Source organism: Taudactylus pleione, unplaced genomic scaffold (genome assembly GCF_031769625.1).
Source record: "Taudactylus pleione unplaced genomic scaffold, aTauple2 ptg001039l, whole genome shotgun sequence".
NCBI classification, from domain to species: Eukaryota; Metazoa; Chordata; class Amphibia; order Anura; family Myobatrachidae; genus Taudactylus; species Taudactylus pleione.
The window spans coordinates 1461934-1474616 of NW_028285440.1; positions in this window are offsets into that span (position 1 = coordinate 1461934).

Genomic DNA, 12683 nt, shown 5'->3' on the forward strand with positions numbered 1-12683 from the left:
CACTGTCCATCAGGTACTGACACTCCAGCAGAACCATTTACACCTGTATCCACCACTGTCTGAGGTACTGACACTCCAGCAGAACCATTACACCTGTATCCACCACTGCCTGAGGTACTGACACTCCAGCAGAACCATTTACACCTCTATCCACCACTGTCTGAGGTACTGACACTCCAGCAGAACCATTACACCTGTATCCAGCACTGTCCATCAAGTACTGACACTCCAGCAGAACCATTTACACCTGTATCCACCACTGTCTGAGGTACTGACACTCTAGCAGAACAATTACACCTGTATCCAGCACTGTCTGAGGTACTGACACTCCAGCAGAACGATTACACCTGTATCCACCACTGTCTGTGGTACTGATACTCCAGCAGAACCATTACACATGTATCCAGCACTGTCTGAGGTACTGACACTCCAGCAGAACCATTTACATCTGTATCCAGCACTGTCCATCAGGTACTGACACTCCAGCAGAACCATTACATGTATATCCAGCACTGTCTGAGGTACTGACACTCCAGCAGAACCATTACACCTGTATCCACCACTGCCTGAGGTACTGACACTCCAGAAGAACCATTTATACCTGTATCCACCACTGTCTGAGGTACTGACACTCCAGCAGAACCATTTACACCTCTATCAACCACTGTCTGAGGTACTGACACTCCAGCAGAACCATTACACCTGTATCCAGCACTGTCCATCAAGTACTGACACCAGCAGAACCATTTACACCTGTATCCACCACTGTCTGAGGTACTGACTCTCCAGCAGAACCATTTACACCTGTATCCACCATTGTCTGAGGTACTGACACTCCAGCAGAACCATTACACCTGTATCCAGCACTGTCTGAGGTACTGACACTCCAGCAGAACCATTACACCTGTATCTAACACTGTCTGAGGTACTGACACTCCAGCAGAACCATTTACATCTGTATTCAGCACTGTCCATCAGGTACTGACACTCCAGCAGAACCATTTACACCTGTATTCACCACTGTCTGAGGTACTGACACTCCAGCAGAACCATTACACCTGTATCCACCACTTCCTGAGGTACTGACACTCCAGCAGAACCATTTACACCTCTATCCACCACTGTCTGAGGTACTGACACTCCAGCAGAACCATTACACCTGTTTCCAGCACTGTCCATCAAGTACTGACACTCCAGCAGAACCATTTACACCTGTATCCACCACTGTCTGAGGTACTGACACTCCAGCAGAATAATTACACCTGTATCCAGCACTGTCTGAGGTACTGACACTCCAGCAGAACCATTACACCTGTATCCACCACTGTCTGTGGTACTGACACTCCAGCAGAACCATTACACCTGAATCCAGCACTGTCTGAGGTACTGACACTCCAGCAGAACCATTTACATCTGTATCCAGCACTGTCCATCAGGTACTGATACTCCAGCAGAACCATTTATACCTGTATCCAGCACTGTCTGAGGTACTGACACTCCAGCAAAACCATTACACCTGTATCCACCACTGCCTGAGGTACTGACACTCCAGAAGAACCATTACACCTGTATCCACCACTGTCTGTGGTACTGACACTCCAGCAGAACCATTACACCTGAATCCAGCACCGTCTGAGGTACTGACACTCCAGCAGAACAATTTGCATCTGTATCCAGCACTGTCCATCAGGTACTGACACTCCAGCAGAACCATTTACACCTGTATCCACCACTGTCTGAGGTACTGACACTTCAGCAGAACAATTACACCTGTATCCACCACTGTCTGAGGTACTGACACTCCAGCAGAACCATTACACCTGTATCCACCACTGTCTGTGGTACTGACACTCCAGCAGAACCATTACACCTGTATCCAGCACTGTCTGAGCTACTGACACTCCAGCAGAACCGTTTACATCTGTATCCAGCACTGTGCATCAGGTACTGACACTCCAGCAGAACCATTACACCTGTATCCACCACTGTCTGAGGTACTGACACTCCAGCAGAGCCATTTACACCTGTATCCACCACTGTCTGAGGTACTGACTCTCCAGCAGAACCATTACACCTGTATCCACCACTGTCTGTGGTACTGACACTCCAGCAGAACCATTACACCTGAATCCACCACTGTCTGAGGTACTGACACTCCAGCAGAACAATTTGCATCTGTATCCAGCACTGTCCATCAGGTACTGACACTCCAGCAGAACCATTTATACCTGTATCCACCACTGTCTGAGGTACTGACACTCCAGCAGAACCATTTATACCTGTATCCACCACTGTCTGAGGTACTGACACTCCAGCAGAACCATTACACCTGTATCCAGCACTGTCTGAGGTACTGACACTCCAGCAGAACCATTACACCTGTATCTAGCACTGTCTGAGGTACTGACACTCCAGCAGAACCATTTACATCTGTATCCAGCACTGTCCATCAGGTACTGACACTCCAGCAGAACCATTTACACCTGTATCCACCACTGTCTGAGGTACTGACACTCCAGCAGAACCATTACACCTGTATCCACCACTGCCTGAGGTACTGACACTCCAGCAGAACCATTTACACCTCTATCCACCACTGTCTGAGGTACTGACACTCCAGCAGAACCATTACACCTGTATCCAGCACTGTCCATCAAGTACTGACACTCCAGAAGAACCATTTACACCTGTATCCACCACTGTCTGAGGTACTGACACTCCAGCAGAACAATTACACCTGTATCCAGCACTGTCTGAGGTACTGACACTCCAGCAGAACCATTACACCTCTATCCAGCACTGTCTGAGGTACTGACACTCCAGCAGAACCATTACACCTGTATCTAACACTGTCTGAGGTACTGACACTCCAGCAGAACCATTTACATCTGTATCCAGCACTGTCCATCAGGTACTGACACTCCAGCAGAACCATTTACACCTGTATCCACCACTGTCTGAGGTACTGACACTCCAGCAGAACCATTACACCTGTATCCACCACTGCCTGAGGTACTGACACTCCAGCAGAACCATTTACACCTCTATCCACCACTGTCTGAGGTACTGACACTCCAGCAGAACCATTACACCTGTATCCAGCACTGTCCATCAAGTACTGACACTCCAGCAGAACCATTTACACCTGTATCCACCACTGTCTGAGGTACTGACACTCCAGCAGAATAATTACACCTGCATCCAGCACTGTCTGAGGTACTGACACTCCAGCAGAACCATTACACCTGTATCCACCACTGTCTGTGGTACTGACACTCCAGCAGAACCATTACACCTGAATCCAGCACTGTCTGAGGTACTGACACTCCAGCAGAACCATTTACATCTGTATCCAGCACTGTCCATCAGGTACTGATACTCCAGCAGAACCATTTATACCTGTATCCAGCACTGTCTGAGGTACTGACACTCCAGCAAAACCATTACACCTGTATCCACCACTGCCTGAGGTACTGACACTCCAGAAGAACCATTACACCTGTATCCACCACTGTCTGTGGTACTGACACTCCAGCAGAACCATTACACCTGAATCCAGCACCGTCTGAGGTACTGACACTCCAGCAGAACAATTTGCATCTGTATCCAGCACTGTCCATCAGGTACTGACACTCCAGCAGAACCATTTACACCTGTATCCACCACTGTCTGAGGTACTGACACTTCAGCAGAACAATTACACCTGTATCCACCACTGTCTGAGGTACTGACACTCCAGCAGAACCATTACACCTGTATCCACCACTGTCTGTGGTACTGACACTCCAGCAGAACCATTACACCTGTATCCAGCACTGTCTGAGGTACTGACACTCCAGCAGAACCGTTTACATCTGTATCCAGCACTGTGCATCAGGTACTGACACTCCAGCAGAACCATTACACCTGTATCCACCACTGTCTGAGGTACTGACACTCCAGCAGAGCCATTTACACCTGTATCCACCACTGTCTGAGGTACTGACTCTCCAGCAGAACCATTACACCTGTATCCACCACTGTCTGTGGTACTGACACTCCAGCAGAACCATTACACCTGAATCCACCACTGTCTGAGGTACTGACACTCCAGCAGAACAATTTGCATCTGTATCCAGCACTGTCCATCAGGTACTGACACTCCAGCAGAACCATTTATACCTGTATCCACCACTGTCTGAGGTACTGACACTCCAGCAGAACCATTTATACCTGTATCCACCACTGTCTGAGGTACTGACACTCCAGCAGAACCATTACACCTGTATCCAGCACTGTCTGAGGTACTGACACTCCAGCAGAACCATTACACCTGTATCCAGCACTGTCTGAGGTACTAACACTCCAGCAGAACCATTTACACCTGTATCCAGCACTGTCCATCAGGTACTGACACTCCAGCAGAACCATTACACCTATATCCAGCACTGTCTGAGGTACTGACACTCCAGCAGAACCATTACACCTGTATCCACCACTGCCTGAGGTACTGACACTCCAGCAGAACCATTACACCTGTATCTAGCACTGTCTGAGGTACTGACACTCCAGCAGAACCATTTACATCTGTATCCAGCACTGTGCATCAGGTACTGACACTCCAGCAGAACCATGACACTTATATCCTGCACTGTCTGAGGTACTGACACTCCAGCAGAACCATTACACCTGTATCCACCACTTTCTGAGGTACTGACACTCCAGCAGAACCATTTACACCTGTATCCACTACTGTCTGAGGTACTGACACTCCAGCAGAACCATTTACACCTGTATCCAGCACTGTCTGAGGTACTGACACTCCAGAAGAACCATTACACCTGTATCCACCACTGCCTGAGGTACTGACACTCCAGCAGAACCATTTATACCTGTATCCACCACTGTCTGAGGTACTGACACTCCAGCAGAACCATTTACACCTCTATCCACCACTGTCTGAGGTACTGACACTCCAGCTGTACCATTACACCTGTATCCAGCACTGTCCATCAGGTACTGACACTCCAGCAGAACCATTACACCTGTATCCACCACTTTCTGAGGTACTGACACTCCAGCAGAACCATTTACACCTGTATCCACTACTGTCTGAGGTACTGACACTCCAGCAGAACCATTTACACCTGTATCCACCACTGTCTGAGGTACTGACACTCCAGCAGAACCATTTACACCTGTATCCACCACTGTCTGAGGTACTGACACTCCAGCAGAACCATTACTCCTGTATCCACCACTGTCTGATGTACTGACACTCCAGCAGATCCATTTACACCTGTATCCTGCACTGTCTGAGGTACTGACACTCCAACAGAACCTTTATACCTCTAACCTCCACTGTCCATCAGGTACTGACACTCCAGCAGAACCATTACACCTGTATCCACCACTGTCTGAGGTACTGACACTCCAGCAGAACCATTTACACCTGTATCCAGCACTGTCCATCAGGTACTGACACTCCAACAGAACCATGACACCTATATCCAGCACTGTCTGAGGTACTGACACTCCAGCAGAACCATTACACCTGTATCCACCACTGCCTGAGGTACTGACACTCCAGCAGAACCATTTATACCTGTATCCACAACTGTCTGAGGTACTGACACTCCAGCAGAACCATTTACACCTCTATCCACCACTGTATGAGGTACTGACACTCCAGCAGTACCATTACACCTGTATCCAGCACTGTCCATCAGGTACTGACACTCCAGCAGAACCATTTACACCTGTATCCACCACTGTCTGAAGTACTGACACTCCAGCAGAACAATTACACCTGTATCCAGCACTGTCTGAGGTACTGACACTCCAGCAGAACCATTACACCTGTATCCACCACTTTCTGAGGTACTGACACTCCAGCAGAACCATTTACACCTGTATTCACTACTGTCTGAGGTACTGACACTCCAGCAGAACCATTTACACCTGTATCCAGCACTGTCTGAGGTACTGACACTCCAGAAGAACCATTACACCTGTATCCACCACAGTCTGAGGTACTGACACTCCAGCAGAACCATTACACCTGTATCCACCACTCTCTGAGGTACTGACACTCCAGCAGAACCATGTACACCTGTATCCACCACTGTCTGAGGTACTGACACTCCAGCAGAAACATTTACACCTGTATCCAGCATTGTCTGAGGTACTGACACTCCAGCAGATCCATTTATACCTGTATCCACCACTGTCCATCAGGTACTGACACTCCAGAAGAACCATTTATACCTGTATTCACCACTGTCTGAGGTACTGACACTCCAGCAGAACCATTTACACCTCTATCCACCACTGTCTGAGGTACTCACACTCCAGCAGAACCATTACACCTGTATCCAGCACTGTCCATCAAGTACTGACACCAGCAGAACCAATTACACCTGTATCCACCACTGTCTGAGGTACTGACACTCCAGCAGAACAATTACACCTGTATCCAGCACTGTCTGAGGTACTGACACTCCAGCAGAACGATTACACCTGTATCCACCACTGGCTGTGGTACTGACACTCCAGCAGAACCATTACACCTGAATCCAGCACTGTCTGAGGTACTGACACTCCAGCAGAACCATTTTCATCTGTATCCAGCACTGTCCATCAGGTACTGACACTCCAGCAGAACCATTTACACCTGTATCCACCACTGTCTGAGGTACTGACACTCCAGCAGAACCATTACACCTGTATCCACCACTGTCTGAGGTACTGACACTCCAGCAGAACCATTACACCTGTATCCACCACTGTCTGTGGTACTGACACTCCAGCAGAAGCATTACACATGTATCCAGCACTGTCTGAGGTACTGACACTCCAGCAGAACCATTTACATCTGTATCCAGCACTGTCCATCAGGTACTAACACTCCAGCAGAACCATTTATACCTGTATCCACCACTGTCTGAGGTACTGACACTCCAGCAGAACCATTACACCTGTATCCACCACTGTCTGAGGTACTGACACTCCAGCAGAACCATTACACCTGTATCCACCACTGTCTGAGGTACTGACACTCCAGCAGAACCATTACACCTGTATCTAACACTGTCTGAGGTACTGACACTCCAGCAGAACCATTTACATCTGTATCCAGCACTGTCCATCAGGTACTGACACTCCAGCAGAACCATTACACCTATATCCAGCACTGTCTGAGGTACTGACACTCCAGCAGAACCATTACACCTGTATCCACCACTGCCTGAGGTAATGACACTCCAGAAGAACCATTTATACCTGTATCCACCACTGTCTGAGGTACTGACACTCCAGCAGAACCATTTACACCTCTATCAACCACTGTCTGAGGTACTGGCACTCCAGCAGAACCATTACACCTGTATCCAGCACTGTCCATCAAGTACTGACACCAGCAGAACCATTTACACCTGTATCCACCACTGTCTGAGGTACTGACACTCCAGCAGAACAAATACACCTGTATCCAGCACTGTCTGAGGTACTGACACTCCAGCAGAACGATTACACCTGTATCCACCACTGTCTGTGGTACTGACACTCCAGCAGAACCATTACACCTGAATCCAGCACTGTCTGAGGTACTGACACTCCAGCAGAACCATTTACATCTGTATCCAGCACTGTCCATCAGGTACTGACACTCCAGCAGAACCATTTACACCTGTATTCACCACTGTCTGAGGTACTGACACTCCAGCAGAACCATTACACCTGTATCCACCACTGTCTGAGGTACTGACACTCCAGAAGAACCATTCCACCTGTATCCACCACTGTCTGTGGTACTGACACTCCAGCAGAACCACTAAACCTGAATCCAGCACTGTCTGAGGTACTGACACTCCAGCAGATCAATTTACATCTGTATCCAGCACTGTCCATCAGGTACTGACACTCCAGCAGAACCATTTACACCTGTATCCACCACTGTCTGAGGTACTGACACTCCAGCAGAACCATTACACCTGTATCCACCACTGTCTGAGGTACTGACACTCCAGCAGAACCATTACACCTGTATCCACCACTGTCTGTGGTACTGCCACTCCAGCAGAAGCATTACACATGTATCCAGCACTGTCTGAGGTACTGACACTCCAGCAGAACCATTTACATCTGTATCCAGCACTGTCCATCAGGTACTGACACTCCAGCAGAACCATTTATACCTGTATCCACCACTGTCTGAGGTACTGACACTCCAGCAGAACCATTACACCTGTATCCACCACTGTCTGACGTACTGACACTCCAGCAGAACCATTACACCTGTATCCACCACTGTCTGAGGTACTGACACTCCAGCAGAACCATTTCACCTGTATCCAGCACTGTCCATCAGGTACTGACACTCCAGCAGAACCATTTATACCTGTATCCACCACTGTCTGAGGTACTGACTCTCCAGCAGAACCATTTATACCTGTATCCACCACTGTCTGAGGTACTGACTCTCCAGCAGAACCATTTACACCTGTATCCACCATTGTCTGAGGTACTGACACTCCAGCAGAACCATTACACCTGTATCCAGCACTGTCTGAGGTACTGACACTCCAGCAGAACCATTACACCTGTATCTAACACTGTCTGAGGTACTGACACTCCAGCAGAACCATTTACATCTGTATCCAGCACTGTCCATCAGGTACTGACACTCCAGCAGAACCATTTACACCTGTATCCACCACTGTCTGAGGTACTGACACTCCAGCAGAACCATTACACCTGTATCCACCACTGCCTGAGGTAATGACACTCCAGCAGAACCATTTACACCTCTATCCACCACTGTCTGAGGTACTGACACTCCAGCAGAACCATTACACCTGTTTCCAGCACTGTCCATCAAGTACTGACACTCCAGCAGAACCATTTACACCTGTATCCACCACTGTCTGAGGTACTGACACTCCAGCAGAACCATTACACCTGTATCCACCACTGTCTGTGGTACTGACACTCCAGCAGAACCATTACACCTGAATCCAGCACTGTCTGAGGTACTGACACTCCAGCAGAACCATTTACATCTGTATCCAGCACTGTCCATCAGGTACTGACACTCCAGCAGAACCATTTATACCTGTATCCAGCACTGTCTGAGGTACTGACTCTCCAGCAAAACCATTACACCTGTATCCACCACTGCCTGAGGTACTGACACTCCAGAAGAACCATTACACCGGTATCCACCATTGTCTGTGGTACTGACACTCCAGCAGAACCATTACACCTGAATCCAGCACTGTCTGAGGTACTGACACTCCAGCAGAACAATTTGCATCTGTATCCAGCACTGTCCATCAGGTACTGACACTCCAGCAGAACCATTTACACCTGTATCCACCACTGTCTGAGGTACTGACACTTCAGCAGAACAATTACACCTGTATCCACCACTGTCTGAGGTACTGACACTCCAGCAGAACCATTACACCTGTATCCACCACTGTCTGTGGTACTGACACTCCAGCAGAACCATTACACCTGTATCCAGCACTGTCTGAGGTACTGACACTCCAGCAGAACCGTTTACATCTGTATCCAGCACTGTGCATCAGGTACTGACACTCCAGCAGAACCATTACACCTGTATCCACCACTGTCTGAGGTACTGACACTCCAGCAGAACCATTTACACCTGTATCCACCACTGTCTGAGGTACTGACTCTCCAGCAGAACCATTACACCTGTATCCACCACTGTCTGTGGTACTGACACTCCAGCAGAACCATTACACCTGAATCCACCACTGTCTGAGGTACTGACACTCCAGCAGAACAATTTGCATCTGTATCCAGCACTGTCCATCAGGTACTGACACTCCAGCAGAACCATTTATACCTGTATCCACCACTGTCTGAGGTACTGACACTCCAGCAGAACCATTTATACCTGTATCCACCACTGTCTGAGGTACTGACACTCCAGCAGAACCATTACACCTGTATCCAGCACTGTCTGAGGTACTGATACTCCAGCAGAACCATTACACCTGTATCTAGCACTGTCTGAGGTACTGACACTCCAGCAGAACCATTTACATCTGTATCCAGCACTGTCCATCAGGTACTGACACTCCAGCAGAACCATTTACACCTGTATCCACCACTGTCTGAGGTACTGACACTCCAGCAGAACCATTACACCTGTATCCACCACTGCCTGAGGTACTGACACTCCAGCAGAACCATTTACACCTCTATCCACCACTGTCTGAGGTACTGACACTCCAGCAGAACCATTACACCTGTATCCAGCACTGTCCATCAAGTACTGACACTCCAGCAGAACCATTTACACCTGTATCCACCACTGTCTGAGGTACTGACACTCCAGCAGAACAATTACACCTGTATCCAGCACTGTCTGAGGTACTGACACTCCAGCAGAACGATTACACCTGTATCCACCACTGTCTGTGGTACTGACACTCCAGCAGAACCATTACACATGTATCCAGCACTGTCTGAGGTACTGACACTCCAGCAGAACCATTTACATCTGTATCCAGCACTGTCCATCAGGTACTGACACTCCATCAGAACCATTACATGTATATCCAGCACTGTCTGAGGTACTGACACTCCAGCAGAACCATTACACCTGTATCCACCACTGCCTGAGGTACTGACACTCCAGAAGAACCATTTATACCTGTATCCACCACTGTCTGAGGTACTGACACTCCAGCAGAACCATTTACACCTCTATCAACCACTGTCTGAGGTACTGACACTCCAGCAGAACCATTACACCTGTATCCAGCACTGTCCATCAAGTACTGACACCAGCAGAACCATTTACACCTGTATCCACCACTGTCTGAGGTACTGACTCTCCAGCAGAACCATTTACAGCTGTATCCACCATTGTCTGAGGTACTGACACTCCAGCAGAACCATTACACCTGTATCCAGCACTGTCTGAGGTACTGACACTCCAGCAGAACCATTACACCTGTATCTAACACTGTCTGAGGTACTGACACTCCAGCAGAACCATTTACATCTGTATTCAGCACTGTCCATCAGGTACTGACACTCCAGCAGAACCATTTACACCTGTATTCACCACTGTCTGAGGTACTGACACTCCAGCAGAACCATTACACCTGTATCCACCACTGCCTGAGGTACTGACACTCCAGCAGAACCATTTACACCTCTATCCACCACTGTCTGAGGTACTGACACTCCAGCAGAACCATTACACCTGTTTCCAGCACTGTCCATCAAGTACTGACACTCCAGCAGAACCATTTACACCTGTATCCACCACTGTCTGAGGTACTGACACTCCAGCAGAATAATTACACCTGTATCCAGCACTGTCTGAGGTACTGACACTCCAGCAGAACCATTACACCTGTATCCACCACTGTCTGTGGTACTGACACTCCAGCAGAACCATTACACCTGAATCCAGCACTGTCTGAGGTACTGACACTCCAGCAGAACCATTTACATCTGTATCCAGCACTGTCCATCAGGTACTGATACTCCAGCAGAACCATTTATACCTGTATCCAGCACTGTCTGAGGTACTGACACTCCAGCAAAACCATTACACCTGTATCCACCACTGCCTGAGGTACTGACACTCCAGAAGAACCATTACACCTGTATCCACCACTGTCTGTGGTACTGACACTCCAGCAGAACCATTACACCTGAATCCAGCACCGTCTGAGGTACTGACACTCCAGCAGAACAATTTGCATCTGTATCCAGCACTGTCCATCAGGTACTGACACTCCAGCAGAACCATTTACACCTGTATCCACCACTGTCTGAGGTACTGACACTTCAGCAGAACAATTACACCTGTATCCACCACTGTCTGAGGTACTGACACTCCAGCAGAACCATTACACCTGTATCCACCACTGTCTGTGGTACTGACACTCCAGCAGAACCATTACACCTGTATCCAGCACTGTCTGAGCTACTGACACTCCAGCAGAACCGTTTACATCTGTATCCAGCACTGTGCATCAGGTACTGACACTCCAGCAGAACCATTACACCTGTATCCACCACTGTCTGAGGTACTGACACTCCAGCAGAGCCATTTACACCTGTATCCACCACTGTCTGAGGTACTGACTCTCCAGCAGAACCATTACACCTGTATCCACCACTGTCTGTGGTACTGACACTCCAGCAGAACCATTACACCTGAATCCACCACTGTCTGAGGTACTGACACTCCAGCAGAACAATTTGCATCTGTATCCAGCACTGTCCATCAGGTACTGACACTCCAGCAGAACCATTTATACCTGTATCCACCACTGTCTGAGGTACTGACACTCCAGCAGAACCATTTATACCTGTATCCACCACTGTCTGAGGTACTGACACTCCAGCAGAACCATTACACCTGTATCCAGCACTGTCTGAGGTACTGACACTCCAGCAGAACCATTACACCTGTATCTAGCACTGTCTGAAGTACTGACACTCCAGCAGAACCATTTACATCTGTATCCAGCACTGTCCATCAGGTACTGACACTCCAGCAGAACCATTTACACCTGTATCCACCACTGTCTGAGGTACTGACACTCCAGCAGAACCATTACACCTGTATCCACCACTGTCTGAGGTACTGACACTCCAGCAGAACCATTTACACCTCTATCCACCACTGTCTGAGGTACTGACACTCC